The sequence below is a fragment of the Cryptomeria japonica genome, chromosome 9 (assembly GCF_030272615.1).
Source record: "Cryptomeria japonica chromosome 9, Sugi_1.0, whole genome shotgun sequence".
NCBI lineage: Eukaryota > Viridiplantae > Streptophyta > Pinopsida > Cupressales > Cupressaceae > Cryptomeria > Cryptomeria japonica.
The window spans coordinates 123,577,016-123,603,417 of NC_081413.1; positions in this window are offsets into that span (position 1 = coordinate 123,577,016).

The following is a 26,402-nucleotide window of genomic DNA, read 5'->3' on the forward strand; positions in this document are numbered from 1 at the left end:
ATATCATGACTGTGGAAACTTTAAGCATTGATATTTGTTGGTATGTGGTGATTGATCATGCTACTAGACTTAAATTTTGGTGACTTTGTCAACCGTGTTTCCCCCACAAATAAATTCATGGGAGATTACAAGGGGGTAGAGCCCCTCCTGCGGGGCTCGAGGGCTCATCCTCCCGATGGGGGCCTAGGGGCAGAGCCCACGATAGGCGTTTGGGGTCAACGCCTCTAGTAGGGGCTATTGGGGGCAACACGCCCAACTGAGGGTTTTGGGAGAGTGGTCCCAAAGCAAAAAATTCCCATAAAGATTCGACTATTATTTTGGCATGTAAATTGAACTTTATAAAACACTAAAAATTCTTATAACTATGTGGTAGTGTAATGTGAAATATGTCATATTATAATTTTCTCTTTGTTGGATGATAGAAAAGAAGTGGATGACTATATCTTTGGTGGATGTAGCCCGCATTGGGTGAACCACATTGAATACTTTTGTAATTGTGATTTGTTATAATTGCCTCTATTTTATGGATTATACTGAATATTTTTTATTGTTTGGTCTACTTTAAAACCCCAACAAAATCAAAAGTCCAGTTAACCTTTATTTTACAAGTGGAAATTATAATCATAGTAATTATAAAGTGTCATGATTCAATATTGCTAAGGGGTCTTTGATTGAATTTTGAAAGATTCTTCTTATGGTTGTGGTTGCATTCTTCTTCCAATTCCACCTCTAACACCTTACAACTATCCTACATAGAAATATGAAATGATTGTATAGGATAGTTCATGGGCTTGATGTTGAACCAAAAGATGATGAAGTTAAAAAGAATAAATGGTTGAATCTCTGTGAAAAAATCATTGGCTATATATAATGTATCTCCCAAGTTATTGTTTCACATTGAAAGCTTGGATACAACTATCATTATGTGGAGAAAACTATAAAATTTGTTTCAAAAACTAAATGAAATTCAAGGAAATATGTTGGAAAAATGAATTAGCAAGTCTCAATCCATGCAAATTACAACATACAAGAATTCTTAAAAAAAATCAAGTCACTAAGAACAGAAATGAAGGATTATGAAATTGAGAAAATAGATAAATAATTGGTGCTAACTCTTCTTTCAAATCTAAGACTTGAATATTTAGTGTTTGTGTCTACTTTCTATGCTACAAAGAATGCCTTTGGGATTATATTTTAATTTTCTTGTTTTAAAGATTTTGATATGCAACTCACTCGGGATTGAGATAAACTTATTCAAATGGGTGTCATGAATTCTTCAAAATTTCATTCTTTGATTGCAAAGGATGAGAAGTCTTTATGTGGAAAAGATAAGAAAAAGAACAATCCTAGGAAGAAAACACATCCACGCATAATTCCAAAGAAGAACATAATAATTCCTCTCATAAAAGGGAATCATTTATAAAGAAGAATCCTACTTGTGCATATTGCAAGAAAAAAGGACATGAAGAACACTATTGTTATAAGGACATTGATGAATTGAGATGGCTTCTTAAGAAGAATAGAACTAGTTTTCCTTATATAATATCTACTTCAAATTCTTCTTCTCCTCGAAAACAAATAGAATATTATAAGAAAAAAAGCCACACTTTTGAGACAAGTAAGAACAAAGAAAAATCTCTTCATGCTATTACAAGTAATGAATTAGGGAGATGGATTCTAGATTCAAGAGCTTCTCATTATATGGCATCTTCGTAATGTATGTTCTCTTCATTTGAGACTTGTAATATACCACCAATTTTGATGGGTAATCATACATATATAGCTTTTAACTAGGAGAGTATCTATTTATATTAGGGATGACACCTTCAATGATGTTTTGTATGTACCTCACTTGACAAACAATCTCGTGTCCATCTATCAAATAACTCATGGTGGAACAGGGAAGACTATGGAGTTCACTCTGAATTCAGTTATCATCAAAGGCTTGAAGAGGAGAGAAAAATATTGCAAGTAGGGTGGTGGATCATGCATCTTAGTTGCATTCATTTTCAAATTTTTTTCCCATCGATGACTTTGATTCTTCATGTGAGTTTCAAACTTCTAATGTGGATTTTTATCTTGATGTGAAATTTGGTTATTGAACTTGGATATTATCATATATAATCCAATTCTTAAGCCTTGCATTCCATCTCATATATCTAGTATTGCAGTTGATGATACTTATGTGGCTATATTTTTTGCTTCTTGTGATTCAGTGTACTAGCATATACATTGCCCTCTAGATACAGTTCCTTGGGATGACTACTTGACAAACATCATAGGTTTGTTTGTGGAGTCACATCTTTTAGATTTGGGAGACACCATTGATGACTTAATATTCTCTTTAAATGAGATGATCCTTCTCTAGTTGTTATGAGGGAACATTTTGACCCTTATTTTGATTCTCTACATGATTATTCTTCATAATTTGACGTGAGTGTGGATGCTTCTGAACAACATCTGGAGGAAGCATCTTTATCTGTAGATGAGATATTTGAGTCCTTGGATCTTGTTATACATTCAAATTCACTATATCTTGGATCATCTTTTTTAATAGTGTGGCCTAGAATGCCTTATTTGTAGTAGGCAACTTTTAACATCAACATGGTGTAAATTGAGTAGCCTTTAGAGACTCCATACATTTTGATATTTCTTCCTACGTATTCCTTTTGATAACGGGAAGAAGTAATTCATAAAACTTTGGTTTTATTTCTTTCTAAAGGGAGGAAAAAATTTCAATGGTCACGAACCATCTTCTACATCAACTTCCAATCATCTACCATTGGCACTAATTCTCTCTTATTGAGGGAATTTTTCATTACATGGGATTTTGTCTTTCTCATTCTTCTTTGAGAGTATTTTGGTATTTTTCATCTCTTTTTTTGGGAGGATTTTTTCCCATTGGATTTTCTCCTTTTCTCTATTTGTGAGAGAGTACAATATATTTGTACATGGGTACCTAACATGACCTAGTAGATAGGACCCCTCATTTCATCTTGCGTTGTTTACATATGTCTACATTATACCTAAGTTGCACTTAAGGGGGTTGCTGGTTTGAAAGGGGCATTGTTTCTAGTAAGTTTGAAACTTGGGCCTTTATCACACATGGTACTTAATTTTACTTAAGGACCATATAGGATTCTTCCCACTTTATGTGCAATTCCCACTTTTAGTTGATAGTTATCAAAGTAACACTTTCCACCTTATGTGGATGATGAGTTATCACTTATGTCTCAATACATAATATTAATACGCATGTCATAATATTATTACATCCTATGTTCACATTAGCTTATATAGCCAAGAGGTCATATTTGTGAGATTCATTCTCATTGTTGATCACTCGTGTGCTTTCATTGAACACTTTTACACCTTATGTGGATGATGAGTTATCACTTTATGTCTCAATACATAATATTAATACGCGTGTCATAATATTATTCCATCCTATGTTCACATTGGCTTATATAACCAAGAGGTCCTATTTGTAACATTCATTCTCATTGTTGATCTCTCTTGTACTTTTATGTAGTGATTAGATATTGGGTGGATATAATCTTCAACCAATCTTGCATGATGTATTATATTCTATAGCAACTCTAACACCCTCTTGTCTAAATATGTATCCTCGATGAAGATTTCTTCTTTGTCTTAAAGGTTTGTATCCTTGCTAAGGATTCCCTCCCCATTGTTGGAAGTTGTATTCCTTATGAGGGTATCTTCCTTGTTTGAAGGTGTGTATTTCTAGTAAAGGATACTCTTTATTTTCCTTAAGATATTAATATAACAATACCAGCATCTTAGGGGGACATATAGCCTAATTTCCACTAGTGTGCCTCTTTGATATATTACTTATGAGAATCTCTTCCTTGTTTGAAGTTGTGTATCTCTACTAAGGATCCTCTTTCTTTTCCTTGAGATAATATCATAGAAATACTAACATATTAGTGGGACATATAGCCTCATTTTCACTAATGTGACTCTTTGTGGTGGTGGTGTTATTGTTTACACTCCTCAAAGCATTAGTGATCTATGAAGATTCACCTAGAATAACACAAAATGTTGGCTAGCAGCTTTCACATCATTTCACCTTTGATCATCTAGTATAACATATCTTGCTAGTTTCATCTTTGATATTATTTATGCTCCTTGAAGTTATTGAGCTTTATAAACCAACCAACATAACTATACTTGATGGCCAATGGTATTCATATGATTAACCTTGTTTACCTAACATACCACAACTTTCTAGTTTTTATCATTTTGTTGTTAGTCTATGGATTACCTAGCATAACACAACATGCTAGCCAATGTAATATGTACGCAGGAAAATATGGTGATCAAAACAAATAAATCAAGATCAGATGACCTACATACCAATGAGACTCTCAGTGCAAGTATATAAACTAATTTAAACTAGTTTAACTTCCCAAGGGGTGTCCCATTGTTCTCTATCTCATAGGATCCCTAAAGTCGATGTTTTGCTCTCAAATCATTGAGCAAATGACTTAGGAATGACAACTCCAAGAATGAGTGATATTGTGATCCATATGCATGAATGCATTCTAAGATCTATATGATATGTTAGAAACTATGATGATTAAGTTAAGATGAAGATAGTGATATGATAAAGATATTGCTAAATTATCCTAACATGATATACTAGCATGAATATACTATTGATATGAATATGCTTCTAAGTGCTATGATGATATTCTAACAAAGAGAGGTTTAAAATGATTAATACAATTAGAATATAATGTAGATGCATGAAACTTGGATCCTTTTTTTTAATGAGAATGAGAGCTCTATTTATAGGGAAAATAGGGCAATGGAGGGTTAATATTGAATAATCTTAACGATGGCTAGGATTGAAAGTTACTCAATCCATGTTTATAATTTTCACCAATGAAATGGTGACAATTATCAACAAGAGGTGGCTTGAGAGGAGATGCAAGAGGCATTAAATGCCTGAGGAGACATGAAGGTTACCTTAAGAGGTAAGGTTAAGGTTAGTTTAGGGTTATCCATTGGATAAAGCTTTTACCCAAGGGGTAAACTCTTGTGCAAGGGTTAATAGGATAACTAGGGTCAAAGCCATAATGCTTGATGAGACCCTTGGGTTAGATGAGGGTTAAGTTAGAGAGAAAGTCTCTAACCATGAAGGGAGGGTTGAGTTAACCATTAACGGTTTGGAAGACTTTGGGGACAAATTTGGAAGAATTTGGGGGAATTCAACAAGTTAGCTTGTTGAAGAAATATATCTTTAAATGCATTTAGAAGACTTTCCTCCAAATTTTAGAAGTGACCTCCTGAAACTTAGGGAAAGGACATGATTAGAGGTATTAAGGCTAATTAAGATAGTTTAGAAGAATCTAGAAGGCTCTAGAAGAGGTTTAGGAGGCAAGTGGGAGATGTAGGAAAATGCAAGTGGGGGGGATTTTTATAAATAAATTAGATTTATTTATATGCAAAGGTTTATTTAATTAAATGTAAATTTAATTAAAAGGAAGAAAGGAGAATTAATTAAATAAAGTGATTTATTTAATCAAAGGCTACTAAGATTACTTTGACTGATTTGATTCATTGTAAGCAAGGTGTTAAAGAAAAAGGGACTGATTTTATTGGTAGATATAAACATTTGTATCCTCAAATTTCTTATCCTATGCCTAATTCGGATGTTTGAAGAATCTTTATTTCTAATTTGCAAATATACATTAGGGATAAGCTTCTCTTTTATAAGTTTACTTCCTTTACACAGTTGTGTGCAGTACTTTATAACTATTAGCTTCAAGTGAGTCAATTTGAACAATCTTCTTAATGGCTCTGGTTGATAAGAATGAAGGTACTCAACAACCTTTTGCGAAATTTAAACCAAACAAGGAATTCATCAAGTTCGATGACAACACCAACACCCAAGTAGCAACTACAACAACAAGTGTGTCTTCTTTATCCAAGTATTTTAGAAAAGAATTCACTCATCTAAATGAATCTTTGCATAGCATTATGACACAATTATTACAAAGAGATATGTTGAAACTTCCTCCCATCAAAGTAGTTGATACATCCAAACCTTTGCCACCTTATTTTGATTTCAAACTTTTTTTGTCAATATCATTGTCAACCCGGTCATGACACTGAAAAGTCTTATTCTTTAAGGAGTAAGATTCAAGGCCTAATTGATAATAATACCATATTTGTAGCTGGTGTGAATGATAAAGGAAGTAAATTCGTAGCTCCTCCAAAGTTTTACAAATCCTTTTCCTTCTCATTCTACTAATGTGATTGAGTCTAAGTGCCTTGTATTTTCTCCTAAAAACCATGGCCTTGTGTCTAACAATATGGTGAATCTTGTTGATAAATCTAAACCTCCTTAGGAACTATGCATTACTTTTGATCCTAGCGATACTATTGTACTTGATGGCCCACTCTATATCACTACAAAGATCAAAGACAAACTCTCATGAGCAGTGCTCATTGATCCAACATCTATGGTGAATATCATAACTGAAGAATACCTTTACACTTTACCATTGCAACAAGTTACCTATGATAAATTTGACGTAGTGGTTAAGATATTTTATAGTTTCTCTTGCCCTACTATTGGTTCTATTACTCTTCATGTAGAAGTTGGTAGTAAGTTATTATATGTTATTTTTGCTATCATTCCTACATCATATCAATTTCATGTGAAGGTGGGACATCCTTTTCTCTCTTCCATGAAAGTGATTCCTTATACTGTTCATAAATGTTTAAAGATTCCTCATAATAAAAAAATCATAGCATGTACCAACCTATGGTAAGGCATGGAGATGTTAAGCTTGATTACTTTTGGACAAAATAATTTCACTCTTAAGCCTCAAAGTGATGCTCTTTTTCAAATTATCAAAACTAAAAAATAAGATGATTTAATCTTTGAGCGAGCCTATAGATCCTATACCTATTCCTCATCCTCATGATGGACTTGTTCTTCATCCTAAACCTTTTATTCCTCCTTTATATGTTGTAGTTGTACCTCCTACAAATTAAAAAGGGAATCACTTAACATCTCATATATTTCAACCTAGTAGACCATCCCCTTATTCATTCTTCTTTAAAGGAAGAGAATAAGTATATGCCTCACTAATCCTAATGTTGGTCCCTACCAATGACTGAGAGGGGGGGTGAATCAGTTACCTACCGATTATACAGAATTAAAAACCTTTTACCCAAGTCTGCACTAACTTAATATTCATCAATACAAACAGTTATTGCATGAGAACATGCATGCATGAAAAGATACACAATAACATCAAGAATTATCTCATGGAAACCCAAATGGGAGAAAACCATGGTGTGAGTTGATTCTCACAAAATTTGTACTCTTCTGGAGCACTCCCTGTAAGAAGTCATCCCTGTTAGGAGATTACAAAGACATTGTTAGGTGCCACCCGGTTAAGGGATTTTCTTTAAGGCCTGTTAGTGCCTTTACCTTGTTAGAGGTAGCCTTGTTAAAGGACTTAGGATCATCAATTAAGATGTCACCCAGTTAAGGGATTTTATAAAGGGACCTGTTAAAGTCCACCCGATTAAGGGATTTAGAGTTCCAATGGTTAGAAAGCAACAAGAATTTGATCTACTAGAATAGCTACTGATAGCTTGATCAGATCCAAATGAAGCTCTTCAGTTTGACCACCGGTTACACTTGCTTTGCACTCTACCAGTTCTTTGCATCACACTTGCTCTACACTCTTCTAGTGCTCTGCATTCTATCTCTTCTTTTCACACTATTTGAGCTCTGCACACTCTCTTCACCACTCTGTTATTCACTTAGCAGTTCTGCACCGATTGTGTCTGCTCTGCACTACATCAGTTCTCTACTTATACCCTCGGCTCTACACTCTGGTGGTCTTCTTCACACTCACACTCTTCTTTGCTAAATCACTTAGCACTTCCTCACTCTTCACTCCTCACCTTGGATCGTCTCACACGGGATTTACACTTTGTAAATTTTTTGATCAATCATTTTGGTTTTAACCAAAAACCTTTATACCATATTTCGCCAACACATACCTGTTGATTCCTTAATCAGTTTACACGTAACATTCGGTAGATTTGAATTCAAATCTTTCCAAATCTTCTCGCACTCTCTTTGCACGCTCTCCATCAATCTCACCAACAACTCATCCTTGACTGCCTCTGCAATTCATAATTTCACCAATCTCTGGGTCGTGTTCTATCTTTTTAATGTGAACTAGAAAATCCACACAAATCTCACCTTAACTGGTTGTTAACTATTGTAGACTTCACTATCCATTTGTTTGATGATATCTCGCCATGACTGACTCACCTTTGGTCATCGCATCTAGATTACCGGTCACTGCTCTAAGATTCCTGGTGGATATCATCCTTCAACCTGTATCACTAGTTCACCGGTGAACTCTATTGTCTTCTGCCACCAGTCACTGGTCACGAAGCAGACTGATCACTTGTCTATCTAGAGAGCTCTGGTCATGCATAAGACTACTAAACTTTAGTCTGAGTCAACCCCTGTGACCGCATCATCATGTCAACTACTTCTTATGGTGACTGCTTCTTTATCTGATGGGGAGTCCAACTGTTTCTATCCAAACATCCTTCAACATACCATTTGTCAGTTAAAACTTCTACACGAACTCACTTGTCAGTTGGAAACAATGCACTGCCAGCATATCACTTACCAGTTTGTAGTCCTTGTACAAGTCAACACTAACTTGTGTACCAATGACTCCAAAGGTCTTTGTGTTGAAAGACATTTCCTCACTTACCGATGAATATCAAATACATCTCATTAAGTATGCAACAAGAATAGTAAAACACAAACATCTCTTATACTAATACCCATCCTATACCGGTTGACATCAATGACAATCACAATGCCAATACCTAAACCTTCTCAACCCTGGACTAAAACTAAACTAAACCATTGTGTGAGAGAACGTCGATGGAGACGTCATGCTAAGGCTCGTGAACTTTATTTTCAACTTGATTCCTCTCCGAAGACACCAAATGTTGACATGGTAGCATTTTTTCAGCCTTTTCCTAACCCCGAGGACGAAGTTCAACCTAAATTTCCATAATTAAAAATGTTTAAGAAAAATGATGGTTCAAGTTCTATTCCTATTAAAGCTCCTATTTTTATTAATATTGATGAAAAATGGATGTGAACGTTATTAATAATGAAAATGTTGATTCTAAAAATTCAAATGATGAATACGAATATGTTTATGTTGACAATGCTTTATCTAAGAAATTCTCTAAAGCATTAATACTAGCTCCTAGTAAGAGACAAATTGACTCATTATTAGAGCATGGTACTTGTTTGGAATTTGTGGTAGCTCCATCTACTATGCTCAAAGTTGCTCCTCTTTCATATTGTCCACCTTCACAAAACAATGTTGAGAAAGATTAGAAGACAAATGGCTTGTTTGATTAGCTCCATTTGTGTTGTAAATTCTCTCTCCTCTCTTGCTTGTTTATAACCTTCCTTTATTTCTCTCTCAATTCTTCTATTTTTTGTACCTAGTATTGTCTACTTGAGGACAATGCAAAGCATTGAGATCTCTTTTGGTCTCTCCCATGTTGACTCAAAAGACACATGTGCCCTTCTTCCATTGTGGGTCTGATTTCTTTGGGGGATTAGGACAATTCAAAGCAAATATATACATGTGTTGGTTAACAGATTTGTCCCTTTCTTGAAATTGTGATAATTATTTTCACTAAGTCATAAAATAACTTCTATATGCCCCTTAATGAAAGGACACAAATAAACCAACAGTTGGATGAACTAATCAAAATCCATCCTCTACATTAGAGGGAAGCTCCTCATATGATTTGCAATGAATTCTACACATAAAATCTTTGAAATGAAGAGGCTTTTAACCAACTAGCATAGAAAGGATTTAGCATTCATTTATCAACACAAAGGAATACCATTAACACAAAATAGAGAGAAAATTCTGAAGATTAAATAAGAGCTCACAGACTCTGTTTCTCACACAGGTTCATTTCACAAATTTAGAGCAAAGTAAGTACAAAGCAATATTGATTTTGATCAATAGTCTCTCATGCCTCATAGGGAAAGGGGGATCAACACAACTCAATCCACAGTGATTCCGCTAACAAGTAATACTAACGATGAATTCTAGAAAAATGTAGAATTAACTGATATGAATAATGTTATCATGCACATAGCAGATTTTCTAAGAAAGATTGCTTATCTTTAAATGCACAGATTTAAAGACTGCACACCATAATCATTTTCATTCATAAATCAGTCATTCTAGTCCCATGGAATTCAAGACATAAACAGATATTATTTCTTGCTAAAAAAATCACTGTTTTTCATACCACTCTAGAGTCTCAAAAATATAGTTATATAGCCACAGCCTGGCCAACAGTTATAATAGGAAACATAGAAAGCCAACAATTTCCGCCCCACAAAGTCAGTGAAACCAGCATAAAAATAAAATTGTTTTTGCAACTAACAAGTGAAAAGGATACATAATCAACAAAAAATATTACTATGCAGTTCTCGTAACTACTTCTTTCTTCCAATCCACATGAGCAGTGGAAAAGTGTTGAATGATTGTATTATGAGGTAATCCCATGTGTGCCATTCATTGCTTCCAAACCTCTTTTTCCCTGTGAACCTATGCAACTTTGTCGAAGTGACTATCCAGATGTCCGATGCATAGAAATGGGAGTGATTCGATCTTAGCAATTACACTTAAGTCATCTGGAACTAAACCCTTAGATTCTTTCACATAATTGATTTTGACCTTAAATGATTCTGTTATAACCTCAATCGTCTTAAGGGTTCTTCCATCATCTTACAAACATTTTATCCCAATGCACACAAGCTCATTTCTCATGGAGATAACTAATTCAGCGAGTTGATTTATCAATTTCGCGAAATCCTCATAAGCCTATTTTATTAGAGAATTCCTCCATTCAATGTTCCTTTGGCACACATACAAAATACTATCATCCAAGCCTGCCACAAGTTTTTCAGCAAGAAACTTTATGACCCCATAATTCTGTACTTCTCGCATCTGTGAAGCTTTTGATGCCCATTTAGCTTCCTCATTTTTTCAATTGATGATTTCAACCTCCAACTCCTTCATCACTTGTATCGCCCCATTATATACTTGGCTTAGATTAACAAAGTATTCTGCACCAAATTTTTGAATTCTTTCTAATCACTCCATCACAGTTTCTGTGATCAACCCACATTTTTGTATTTGTTCCAGAGTCTTTTGATTTGCATGGGACTTAGGATTGAAGGATATTGGAATTTGTGATAAAGGTTGAGGGTTCAGATCATTGATTGCCTCAATGTATTCTACCATTCTTCGTAACATCTCTTTCATCTGATGCTTATCTTTTTTGTCTTTCCAGGTCTTGGTTATGATCTTCTTTGTTGAAACCTCAAGGTGAAGAACATCTGTGGCTCGAGAAGTAGTTCCAATGTTTATCTTTTTGACAGCAAAGTCCTGAGCTGTAGGGTTCTCTATCTTTTCATCTGTTAATGGACGTGTAATCTCCGCAATCCAGTTCCCACTATCTGCATCAAAATCAATTTTTGACATAGTTTTTGACTTCTTCGCTTTAGGATTTTTTCCCAAGAATTTACTCACTATGTCTTCTACTCGAATCGAGGCTGGAAAAAAGTTTCTCTTCTTGCTGCTAAACATGTTTTCTAACCATACCGGTCCTGAAGGAACTCGAGACTTATCTGGATTAGTTCCAGTTTCCTTACCATCCCTTACTACCATAGTAGTAACTTCATTTAAAGATTTCTGTTCCTGCTGATTGTTACCCTCATCAGCTAGGCCTTGTTGTTCTTTGATTGGATCAATTGAGGTAGTATCCATCTCAAGGTCAACCACCATAGTATCAAAATGCAAGGATTGTCTTTTGCCCCTTATTCTGGAGCGACTCTGACAGAAGTTGTCTCCTCTTTGATTTGAATTGTCTTTGCCCTTTATCCTCCTTTTCCCTATTTTTGTGAACCTGTAGCAAAATATGGGACAAAAAAATTAGATACCAGGACCTCAATGGGTGAGGTTGAATCTTTCCTTGAGATTTTTCTCAGTCTTCACTTTTTAAGCCACTTCTCTGTTCTTCAAATAACCAAGATTGTCCTAGTTTGAATGTGTTCTTCCTCATCTTTTTTCCAGTCAATCTCTGGTATTACTCCTTGCTGCCTATGATCAACAAATTGGGGATCAAGAAAATCATTCTCATCATCCACAATATTTGCAGTGTTTATCTTCAGACCATAATCCCTAATTTATTGCACAGTGAGTCTCAGGTGGGCTCTTTTCCGGACCTCATTCTCATCTACACAATCCACCCAAAAGTCTTCTAGATCAAGTACATGTCAAAAATTCTCCCTCAATGTAAAGTGTGTCATTGCAAATCCTTTAGTATCAAACTCAGTGCGGGGAAATACAACTGAAAGTTGAAACCTTTGAACTCTAATTCCAAATTCAAAGCATCTGAGACATTGTTACAAGTGTAATGTGTCAGTTCAATGGGAAAGGAAACCCCTGTTTGATGTTCTTTCCCATATTTCTTATCTATATGAGCAAGTTGCCTGCAAACTTCAAATAACACTTGCTTGTCAAAGACATATCTTGGAAATTTGTAGGGTTCTCCTTCAAAACCCCCAACCCTCAAATAAGTGAACCTAGAGAACTGAATATAAAAACTGCCATATATATTTATAAACTGCATAGCTTCCTCAGTTAATCTCTTATGAATATCTCCTTTCAACTCGAATACTCACCTACCAAGAAAAATATTGTGAACCTTGTAATAATTTTCAGTGACCCTGTGTTGTTGCAAATGTGGGTGATATTCATATATCCTCATATCATCCTGCCAAGTTTCATGATATAGACCTACCCATTGATGGGTGCAGGATAAACAATATATGAGGTAAGAGGACATATGGAAATTTTTGTTTCCAAAACAACTTAAACCCTCATGCATTCTTTCTGCAATTAACTCTGCCCAATCTATGTATCTCTTTTCGCCAAAAATGACTTGAATAATGAAATACATCCAATCCTCCCAATAAAAGGCTATCTGATTTCCCCGCATTCTATTTAATAATATGACTATGTCCCTTACTTCCTGAATCAAATGCTCTTGGTTTAATGGGCTTGGCAGTCTTGAACCTCCCTTTTGAAATTTCAATAACCAATTTCTTGCAATGACACTCCTATAACTCGACTTCTTCTCAGAGAAAAGTCCTTGCTACTTGCATACCGTCCAGTCCTCATATTACTCCTTCTCTGGTGTTTTCATCATGGTGGAAACAACCTCCCGATTACTTGCAAGCAAAACCTTACGCTCTATGTCTCTTATACACCTCTCTACAAGATCATACCTGCTCATACATTCCAAAACTACTTTTGGCCATGACATAGCTGGAGGAAATGTTGCAGCCTCTACCAATCCACTATCTGAAATTTTCTGCATCAAAGGGGAACTAGCAAAATTTTGCACTCTTTCATGGAATTCCTCTAAGTCTACTGACAATAGAAAAGTATCTCCTATGTCAGGCAGGGAACTAACTAACCAAGATTTCTGGTCTATTTGAGGTACTTTCGGTCTCATTTTAGCTTTACAATTAGAAAGTGCACAGTAGGAAGAATTGACTTAACCGACTGAAGTATCAAATAACACTTTCAATTTATGAAAACCAATGAGATAAGAGGAAGAACTTGCACTCACCTTTCATGCAAAACTGAGAATTCACAGAGTCGAGAGCAAGAAATGCTAGCTGCGCTAATCTTCTACTTACCAAATTGAGCAAATAATAAAGGCAAGTAACTTGTTTTTAAATAAAACAGAGCTTAGGGACTGGCCTAAAATATCGATCGCACGATTTGTCATGATTTGAAAACTGCATACTCATTCATGCCAAATCATGCCAAAAAGATTAAATTTTGATGGTTTATTAATAACAAGTCTTTTCTCCTCCATATCCTTTACTTGAAATGATTACTTGGAATGATTATTCCCAAGTACGGATTTTCATCACAATTCATTTTCTCGAGGTTCATCTTTCAAACCCAGAATATTCCCTATATGCCGACACTTGTTCACTTTATCTCCAAAGTCATCAATTCTCAAACTTTGAACCTTGAACCTCGAACCCTTCGAAAAGAAGTTCAAAGGTTCAAGTTCAAAACAACATTAGTGCAAAACAAATGGACACACCTAAGCTTACCCATTATAAAACATGACTTACGCAAGACTTGCTTTAACATTTTTAACCTTGAACCTTGAACCACTCTAAAGGTTCATGGTTCAAGCTCAATGAGCTATGACCACCAGGACTTTTAGCGCTTTATTTAAAACAAAGTTGCTATAATACATACCACACTTTAAATTTGAACCTTGAATGTTAGAACGGTTCAAGTGAGAGGTTCAGTTCAATCAAAATTGCAAAGGGGGAAAAAAATTGAAAGAGCATGAAAAAGATATAATACAAGTGCAGACTAACATTGGCTCTGACTAGGGACTGGGACTGTAAAGGACCAAGACATGAACTCAGAATCTCTGGTTTCACAAACAAACTTACGAAAAGCAAGGACCGAAACACTACAAAACATAACCAGCAACTAACTATGCACAACAAAAACTTATATACAAGACCTACAGAGGACTCCTGTTTACAATTGATATAATTTTAAATCCTATCCATTATAAGACAGGGGAAGAGCAGGACCATCCTGATATGCAAGTTTGAATGAGTTTGGCTCCTTTACCTCATGAATCAAGAATGGTCCTTTCTAGAGCGATTCGAACTTCATATGTGCTCCTTTTGGTTCTCTTCTTTTATCTCGGAGAAGTACCTAGTCACCTAGCATGAATTTCTGCATCCTGGCCCACTTGTCAAATATCTTCTTCACCCTCATCTAATTCTTTGTTATCCATTCTACTAATTTATCTCTTTCTTCATCAATCCTCATCAAATGCATAATCCGTTTTTCAGAGAATTTTGAAAATAAGAGTCCTCAATGACAGTTTGTAGCTTAGTAGCTGCAAGTTCCAGAGGAAGTGCTACCTAAGCTCCTATACCATAGACCAGTTCAAATGGTGACATCCTAATAGCTCTTTTTGGTGATGTACGATCGGCCCAAAGAGCTTCGTACAATTTTTTATGCCAATCTTTGAAATTTTTGCTCACTAATTTCTTCATAATATTTATAAGTTTTTTATTGTTGGATTCTGCCTGACTGTTTCCGTGAGGATAATAATCAGAAAAGTGAGCGAGGGATATTCCATGATCATAGCAGAATAATAAAATCTCGTCAGAAGAGAAATTAGTGGCATTATCAGCCATAATTTTTAGCGGAACTCTGAATCGAACCAAGATATTCTCTTTGAGAAAGTTACAAACAACCTCCGAAGATGTCTTCCACACCGAAATAACTTCAACCCATTTATTAAAGTAGTCTGTAGCTGTCAGTATATGTGTATGTCCTGCACTTGAAGTAGGCGTCAAATGACCTATAAAATCCAAACCCCATTCTTTGAAGGGTTCATCCACAATCACAGGCCGGAGCGGTAATGCTACAAGTTGTGTCTTACCTATGAACAATTTACATTTCTCACACTTGGCTGCCCATGCATACACTTCTTTGAACATTCCTGGCCAATAATAACAATTCCTCAAAATTTTGTAAGTTGTCACTGTTCATGAAAAACGGCCACCACAGGCTTCATCATGGAAAGTTTTCAACAGAGACTCTTGGAGAGATTTATCTATACAGTGCAAGAAAGTTCCATCTAATCCTCTTTTATATAAAACATCGTTAAAAATGACGTATTTGGTAGCCTTCAATCTCAATTTTTGCTTTTCTTTTGAAGAAATATGTATTGGGTAGTCTCCATAGGTCAAATAATAAGCAACATCCACAAACCAGGAATCCTAGAGTCTGACAAACAAGACTAAAGGCAATTCCTCTATCATTTCCTCCTTACATTGAGCAATCAATTTGCACAGACCCTGTCCTCTTACCAATTTTGTGGGCTTGATATCTAAATTAAACTCTTGAATTTTTGACACCCAGGAGGCTTTATTATTCATTCCTATATCTTGTTGTGTCAATATGCTCTTGACTATGGAATGAGGCACATAAACAATGGCATGGGAATGGAGAATATAGTACCTGAACTGTTTTACGGCCTTCACAACTGCATATGCTTGTTTTTCCATTAGTGAATATTTCAATTCATGCCTTTTCAATGGTACACTCATGAATGATATTTGGACTTCTTCATTATCCTCATTCTTATGTAATAAAATTCCTAACATAGTATGCTCTGAGGCATAACAGTAGATAACAAAATCGTTCCTATTATCGGGGTTAACCAAAATAGGTGCATGGCCAATAGCATTCTTTATTGATTCAAATACTTTCTTCCCTCTTCATTCCATTTAAAGGCTTGTTTTTCACTCATCAAATTCACAATATAACTGGTAGTCTCTGCAAAATCTAGGATGAACCTCCTTAGAAAATTTACCTGTCCAAAAAAGGATCTAAAGACGTTTCTATTTGATGGTAGACCTAGCTGTTGAATTGCTTTTACCCTTTCAGGGTCTATTCTTACTCCTTCCTTAGAAACAATATGGCCAAGCAACTTACCTTTTGTCACCCCAAACACTGACTTTTTTGGGTTTAGGGACACCCCATGCTCATGGCACCTCTGTAACACTTGTCTAAGATCCCTTAGGTGATGTTTTCTTCTTTTTGATAAAACAATTAAATCATCGAGATAAACAACAATTATCCTATCCTTCAAATGACCAAAGGACAAATCCATAGCACGCTGAAATGTCACTCCTGCATTGATTAAACCAAATGGCATTTGGTTATAAGCAAAGGTACCCCAAGGAGTAATAAAGGCAGTTTTATGTTGATCACCTTCCAAGACACTGATCTGATTGTAACCTGAAAATCCATCAAGCATGGACATCATCTCGAAACCTGAAACTGTTTGTAAAATATGGTCCATAGCTGGTAATGGATAATTATCTTTTAGGCTGGCTTGATTCAGATTTCTAAAATATACACAGATCCTTATTTCTCCATTTTTCTTCCTAACAGGAACAATGTTGGCTATCCATGTAGAATGATGGATGGGGTATATAATCCTAGCCTTAAAATTTTTATCTACCTCCTGAAATATGGCCTCAGCTACCTTAGGATTGAAACTTCTAATCTTTTGTCGAAAAGGACTTACTCCAGGTTTCAAAGGAATTTGATGCTGGAATTTTCCCTCTCTAAAATTCTTTAGATCATCATAGCACCAAGCGAATACATCCTTAGAATCTAGTAGGAGATTAATGAATCTCTCTCTTTCTGCGGGTGTACAACATTTGCCCAGATTGATATATTTAGGTTCATCTTCAGTACTGATGTTAATCCTTTTGTAACCTCCAACATCTTGAACCTCAGGAAAATTTTCAACTTTGTTTTTTTTTGGCATCATGACGATCGAATAGACGCTCCAATGAAACTAACCCTTTAGGGATCTTGTTACCTTTTAATTGCATAACTCCATCAATCAGTTCCTTGGATCGTTCTGGTGAAAATTCCTTACACTCTGAATCTGAACCTTCAAAATATGTAGCAGCAAATGTTTCTACACTTTGCATAAAATTATTAATTTGTCATTTTCAAATACTTGCCACAATTCAGAGTTATCTGGGACACTAGTCGATATACTAACTCTACTCTGTAAGTATCATTAGCAAATTCAGGGTGTGGAATCAGTAAGGAGGCTAACACGGCTAACAAATCTGCTTTTGAATTCAATTCTCTAGGAATAGCCTCAATGGAAAATGCATCACAATCTTTGATTTCGTCCCAAACTCTATTCCAATAGTGTTTCAACCTTTCATTTTCTACATTAAACAACCCTCTAACCTGTTTTACAATCAATTCAACATCTCCTTTAACTCGCAAGAGTTTTACTCCCAATCTCTTAGCTTCAGTCATACCTAACAAAAAAGCCTCATACTCAGCCGTATTGTTGGTGTTCTTGAACTCCAATTTAAAAGAAAAAGGAATATGATTGCCATAAGGTAGAATTAACACTACCCCTGTGCCTGAGCCTAACGTTGCACAACTACCATCAAACTCCATTAACCACAAACTTTATTCTCTCTTAGGTTGTGATGAATCTCCCACTATCTCATTATTAGACAAAATAATGTAGTTTCCAAATTGACATTCATGATACAAAATTTGAGCTCTTGGATCATCATAAGGGAAAACAATGAATTTAGACTTTGGTTCAGGCTGCAAAATGGCTTGTTGTTTTCCAACCGAAATTGTGGCTTGAGACCAATCCATTTTTATTTCAGCTCCTAAATCTCTATAGAATGTATGACTTAGCAACATGCCATAGCTAGTTGGGATGTCAACTATTAGAATCCTCAAATTGATTCTTTTGTTCGTGTGGGAGGCAAGAACTACTTGAGCATCCTTAATTTTTCCTAACAGAGGAATCTATTTTGAATCCATAGAGTAACATCTGCCAAAAGTTTTTGTCAAGGACAACCCTAATGCTTTGGCTACTACAGAAGGCATTATATTATCAGATGCACCTGAATCTATAATACAATTATTTAATTTATGACCATTTATAAACAATGATATGTAAAAGGGTTTAGGTTTTGACTCAAACAAAAAATCATCTGTTTGGAGAGCAGTTATTTTAGGCATCCTTTCATGAGCAACAGGGTAAACTGATTCATTACTGTGTGAAGACAATGTGGCATTTATTGATTGTTGTGTTCTATTGGCTTGTAGTACATTATTTTCTTTTACAAATTGAACGAGTCTATCTAGCTCTTTTGGATTCAACTTAAGATACTCGATAGGTGTAATTTGAATTTGGGAAGATTTGCAAAATTCTACGATATCAAATGAACTCTCCTTTTCAACATACCTCAACAATGGAGACTCTTGCATTTTTTTTATCATTGTTATGAAATTTTGAAACAATCTCCTTACCTTTGAAATTCATAGCAAAAGAGGAAGAAGCATCCTGAGGTTTCACTTTTGTTGATTTATTGTGAGCACAACACATGAAGGATCTTCTAAAGTAACCCAAATATCACCTCCTCTTTCTGAATTTGACTCGTACTCTAGGAAGTGGATTTCAGAGTCACTAGGTTTCTTTAAAGATTCTTCCTCACTCCACTCATTTGGGGTATCTTTAGAGTTCATCAATTGTGCATAACGCACCATCTTAGGACAGGAACTACCATCATGTTCATGTGTGAGATGAAAAACACACATACTCCCTTTAGGTGGTGGTGCCTCAATTGCCAATCTTTGCTGAGTAGAAGGTAATTGCAAAGACTTGTTTCCAAAGCCCAAAGACTGATTTGTATTTCTCCTAGGTACATCTTGATAGGGAGACAAGTATGATGTACTGGCTTTAGGTAATTGTCTTTTAAGAGTAATCACATCATTCATCAATCTCTGGATCACAGGGTCGGAAGAAGTAGAAGGTTGGGCAATGGGTGTTTGTACTTCTCTTTTCCATTTACCTGTCGTGATTGAATCATCTTCCAACTCAATGGAACGTGTTTTGGCAGCACTTAAATTTGCAACTCTTTATCTATGGATCAAGAAACCTATTTCTGAAGGTATATAATTAATAAAAAAACACTTCAAATTATCATTTGAGGGTTTTTTATTGACTGGAATTTTATGCACAATCGTGTCAAATTTTGCTACAAATTCCCTCATAGACTCTAGAATCTCTTTCTTTAACTGAGCCAACTAAGCCAAGAGAGAGTGTCCATCCTCAGCCACTTTGAATCTTACCTCAAACCTTGTTTTTAAATCCCGCTAGTTTGTTATTACACTATTTGGCAATTGATAGAACCAATCTGCTGGTACTCCAGTTAGTGTTTGGACAAACAATCTTACAACAACATCCTCATGTTGAACAACTATTATCCCATAAGCCACATTGAATGCATTCAGGTGCTCATCAACAATGATTTTCCCATCCCCACTAAATTTTGGCAGGTGATCTCTGGCACCTTTGGGTAAGGGATTCAGATTTAAACCTAAGTTCAATGGACCCACAACGACCCCCCAAGGGTTATTTACTACCATTGGAAAGATGATATTAAGTGAAGTCAGGTTGATTATATTTGGTAAAGAAATACCATGCAAGGTTAGAGCTTGACAAATTGAGGACATAGGTGTAGCGTCCTAAAATTGCGACACTTGCAATTTCGACTGCATTTGGGTCTTCACGATGGCGACGCAACACTGAACTTGAATGGAGACCCCGAAACCTGTTTATGACACCAAAAACTGCATCTTTCTGCACCGTGGCCTGATCTTTCCTTGCACCCTGCTGTCCCGGGAGGTGGGACCATGGCGCCCAACGCCCTAGTCCCCCAGGACCATGGCGCCCAATGCCCTGTTCCCTGGCCCTATTTTGGGCCCGGTCTCTTTTGGGGCTTCGGGTCTTTAAGTTTGCAATTTGGAAAATAACCTTCCTAGGTCGGCCTAAGGTCAGAAAAATCAATCTTTTAACCCTAATTGACAAGTATATAAACTACATTTCCCCTCTCAAAAGGAGGAGGACAGATGTGCAAAAGACGCGGAAGCGATATTCAAACATTCAAACATTCAAGCATTCAAGCATTCCTTCAAGCAATTGAGCATTCTAAGTCTCCATTCAAGGCTAAGTGTTGCATTCAAGACAAGGATTCAACCATTGAAGAGGAGCTCACATACAACAATACAACATATTACATACATTACACCTTTGCATGTAAGGATACAAACATTCTTACAACAAGGTATCAGTACTTGTTTACATTACAAACATTTACATTTACAACATTCTCATTTCTTGGTTAATTCCAAAGCCGGGGTTTGACCTAAAGGCAAACCCCTCATCCCTAACCCCCCAATCATCCTCTCTTTTCTGTGTGTAGGTTGCAGGTACATGGCTATAATTGAAGATCTGGAATCCTTGTGCAGAGACGAATAGATCCCCCTTCGTTTTGCGGATTTTTCGGAGGACCATGTGCACGCTGGGTGCCATCGTCCCGTCAAATTTCGCTCAAATTTGCAGAACAACACCATCTTGACATTTTACTGCTAATTCCAGGTCCGCAGCTTCATCCCATATCCCTATCTCTGTTTATAAGTGAATCTTTCCTACTTTACATGCATTCCTAGTTCAATCATTCTATCTACATTCTTTACAAAAGAGGGTATCCTTGATGTCACAACCCTTGAAACTCATTTAGAATCCAATCTTGCATTGTGTGGGATTGGATCTTGTGGGTTTCAACCCCTCTTTTGAATGTAAAGTCTCCCCTAAGTGAAAACCATCAACCCTAGTGACTCCCCCTTCTCTCTCCTTGGAGTTGGGGAGGGGAGAACAACTAGGGTTTGATTTTTCCGCTTTACAACAGGAGATGATGTGGACGGGGAAGGAGGCCTACTTCTTTCTCGTCTTTGAGGTGAAAAAATGGGTTGAAAATTAAGGTTTTGTAACTCTTGAAAAACTGAATCCACTATCCCCTCCTTTCTTTGGGACCTAGTATATCTCTTTGACTCCAGTCTTGCAACTAGGCAACCAGTCTTATGATTTGAATCCCTAACAGAGTCACCAAAAATCTGTTGGTTAACAGATTTGTCCCTTTCTTGAAATTGCGATATTTGTTTTCACTAAGTGATAAAATAACTTTTGTATGCCCCTTAATGAAAGGACACAAATAAACCAACAGTTGGATGAACTAATCAAAATCCATCCTCTGCATTAGAGGGAAGCTCCTCATATGATTTGCAATGAATTCTACACATAAAATCTTTGAAATGAAGAGGCTTTTAACCAACTAGCATAGAAGGCTTTAGCATTCATTTATCAACAAAAAGGAATGCCATTAACATAAAATAGAGAGAAAATTCTGAAGATTAAATAAGATCTCACAAACTCTGTTTCTCACACAGGTTCATTTCACAAATTCAGAGCAAAGTAAGTACAAAACAATATTGATTTTGATCAATACTCTCTCATGCCTCATAGGGCAAGGGGGATCAACACAACTCAATCCACAATGATTCCGCTAACAAGTAATAATAACGATGAATTCTATAAAAACATAGAATTAACTAATATGAATAATGCTATCATGCACATAGCAGATTTTCTAAGAAAGATTGCTTATCTTTAAATGCACAGATTTAAAGACCGCACACCATAATCATTTTCATTCATAAATCAGTCATTCTAGTCCCATGGAATTCAAGACATAAACATATATTATTTCTTGCTCGAAAAATCACAGTTATTCGGACCACTCTAGGGTCTCAAAAACATAGTTATATAGCCACAACCTACCCAATGGTTATAATTGGAAACACAGAAAGCCATCAATTTCCGCCCTGCAAAGTCAGTGAAACCAGCGTAAAAATAAAATTGTTTTTGCAACTAACAAGTGAAAAGGATCTATCATCAATGAAAAATATTACTATGCAGTTCTGGTAACTGCTTCTTTCTTCCAATCCGCATGAGTAGTGGAAAATTGCTGAATGATTTATTATGAGGTAATCCTACGTGTGCAATTTGTTGCTTCCAAACCTCTTTTTCCCTGTGAACCTATGAAACTTTGTTGGAGTGACTATCCAGATGTCTGATGCATAGAAACATGAGTGATTCGATCTTAGCAATTACACTTAAGTCATCTAGAACTAAACCCTTAGATTCTTTCACATAATTGATTTTGACCTTAAATGATTTTGTTATAACCTCAATCATCTCAAGGATTCTTCCATCATCTTTCAGATATTTTATCCCAATGCACACAAGCTCATTTCTCATGGAGGTAACTAATTCTGCGAGTCAATTTATCAATTTCGTGAAATCCTCATAAGCCTATTTTATCAGAGAATTCCTCCATTCAATGTTCCTTTGGCACACATACAAAATATTATCATCCAAGCCTACCACATGTTTTTTAGCAAGAAACTTCATGACCCCATAATTCTGCACTTCTCGCATCTGTGAAGCTTTTGATGCCCATTTGGCTTCCTCATTTTTCCAATTGATGATTTCAACCTCCAACTCCTTCATCACTTGTATTGCTCCATTATATACTCGGCTTAGATTAACAAAGTATTCTGTACCAGATTTTTGAATTCTTTCTAACCACTCTATCACAGTTTTTGTGATCAACCTACATTTTTGTATTTGTTCCAGAGTCTTCTGATTTGCAGGGGACTTTGGATCAAAGGACATTGGAATCTGTGACAAAGGTTGAGGGTTCAGATCATTGATTGCCTCAATATATTTTGCCATTCTTTGTAACATCTCTTTCATTTGATGCTTATCTTTTTCATCTTTCCAGGTCCTGGTTATGATCTTCTTTGTCGAAGCCTCAAGGTGAAGAACATTTGTGGCTCGAGAAGAAGTTCCAATGTTTATCTTTTTGACAACGAAGTCTTGAGCTGTAGGGTTCTTTGTCTTTTCATTTGTTAATGGACGTGCAATCTCTGGGATCTAGTTCCCACTACTTGCATCAAAATCAATTTTTGACATAGTTTTTGACTTCTTCGCTTTAGGAATTTTTCCTAGGCATTTACTCACCATGTCTTCTACTAGAATCGAGGTTGGAAAAATGTTTCTCTTCTTGCTGCTAAACATGTTTTCTAACCATACCGATCCTGAAGGAACTTGAGACTTATCTGGATCAGTTCCAATTTCCTTACCATTCCTTACTACCATAGTAGTAACTTCATTTAAAGCTTCTTGTTCTCGCTGATTGTTACCCTCATCATCTAGGCTTTGTTGTTCTTTGATTGGACTGATTGAGGTAGTATCCATCTCAAGGTCAACCACCACAATATCAATAGGCAAGGATTGTCTTTTCCCCTTGTTCTGGAGCTAGTGAGTTTGACATAAATTGTCTCCTCTTTGATTTGCACTATCTTTGCTCTCTGTCCTCCTTTTCCATATTTTTGTGAACTTGCAGCACAAGATGGGACAAGAGAATTAGATACCAATACCTTAGTGGGTGAGGTTGAATCTTTCGTTGAGCTTTTTCTCAGTCTTTGCCTTTTAAGCCACTTCTTTGTTCTTCGAATAACCAAGATTGTCCTTGTTTAAATGTGTTCTTCCTCATCTTTTTTCCAATCAATCTCTGGTATTACTCCTTGTTGCCTATCATCAACAAATTGGGGATCAAGCAAATCATTTTCGTCATCCATAATATTTGCAGTGTTTATCTTCATACCATAATCCCTAATTTGTTGCACAATGAGTCTCAGGTGGGCTCTTTTGTGGACCTCATACTCATCTACACAATCCTCCCAAAAGTCTTATAGATCAGGTCCATGTCAAAAAATTTCCTTGAATGTAAAGTGTGCCGTTGCAAATCCTTTAGTATCAAACTCAGTGTGGGGAAAATACAACTGAAAGTTGAAACCTTTGAACTCTAATTCCAAATTCAAAGCATCTGAGACACTGTTACAAGTGTAATGTGTCAGTTCAATGGGAAAGGAAACCCCTATTTGGTGTTCCTTCCCATATTTCTTATCTATATGAGCAAGGTGTCTACAAACTTAAATTAACACTTTCCTATCAAAGACATATCTTGGCAATTTGTAGGGTTCTTATTCAAAACCCCCAACCCTCAAATAAGTGAATGTGAAGAACTAAATATAAAAACTGCCATATATATTTATAAACTGCATAGCTTCCATAGTTAATCTCTTATGAATATCTCCTTTCAACTCGAATACTAACCTGCCAAGGAAAATATTGTGAACCTTGCAATAATTTTCAGTGACCTTGTGTTGTTGCAAATGCAGGTGATATTCATATATCTTCATATCATCCTGCCAAGTTTCATGATATAAACCTACCCATTGACGGGTGCAGGCTAAACAGTATATGAGGTAAGAGAACAGATGGAAATTTTTGTTTTCAAAACAACTTAAACCCTCATGCATTCTTTCTACAATTAACTCTGCCCAATCTATGTATTTCTTTTCACCAAAAATGACCTGAATAAAGAAATGCATCTAATCCTCCCAATAAAAGGCTATCTGATTTCCCTGCATTCTATGTAATAATATGATTATGTCCCTTCTTGAATCAGATGCTCTTGGGTTAATGGGCTTGGTAGTCTTGAATTTCCCTTTTGAAATTTCAATAACCAATTTCTTGCAATGACACTCCTATAACTCGACTTCTTCTCAGAGAAAAGTCCTTGCGACTTGCATACTGTCCAATCCTCATATTTCTCCTTCTCTGGTATTTTCATCACGGTGAAAACAACCTCCTGATTAATTGCAAGCAAAACCTTACCCTCTGCATCTCTTATACACCTCTCTACAGGATCATACCTACTCATACATTCCAAAACTACTTCTGGGCATGACACAACTGGAGGAAATGTTGCAGTCTCTACCAACCCACTATCTGAAATTTTCTACGTCAAAGGGGAACTAGCAGAATTTCACACTCTTTCGTGGAATTCCTCTAAGTCTACTGATGGCAGAAAAGTATCTCCTATGTTAGGTAGGGAACTAACTAACCAAGATTTCTGGTCTATTTGAGGTACTTTTGGTCTCATTTTAGCTTTACAATAAGAAAATGCATAGTAGAAACATTTGACTGAACCAACTGAAGTATCAAATAACACTTTCAATTTATGAAAACCAATGAGAAAAGAGGAAGAACTTGTGCTCACCTTTCATGCAGAACTGAGAATTCACAGAGTCGAGAGCAAGAAATGTCGCTTGCGCTAATCTTCTACTTACCAGATTGAGCAAATAATAGAGGCAAGTAACTTGTTTTTAAATAAAATGGATCTTAGGGATTGGCTTGAAATATCGGTCGCATGATTTGTCATGATTTGAAAAATACATACTCATCCATGCCAAATTGTGCCAAAAAGATTAAATTCTGATAATTTATTAATAACAAGTCTTTTCTCCTTCATATCCTTTACTTGGAATGATTACTTGGAATGATTATTCCCAAGTACAGATTTTCTTCACAATTCATTTTCTCATGGTTCATCTTTCAAATCCAAAATATTCCCTATATGCCGACACTTTTTCACTTTATCTCCAAAGTCATCAATTCTCAAACTTTGAACTTTGAACCTTGAACCTCGAACCCTTCAAAAAGAAGTTCAAAGGTTCAAGTTCAAAACAGCATTAGTGCAAAACAAACAAACATGCCTAAGCTTACCCATTATAAAACATGACTTACGCAAGACTTTCTTTAACATGTTGAACCTTGAACCTTGAACCACTCTAAAGGTTCATGGTTCAAGTTCAATGAACTATGACCACCAAGAC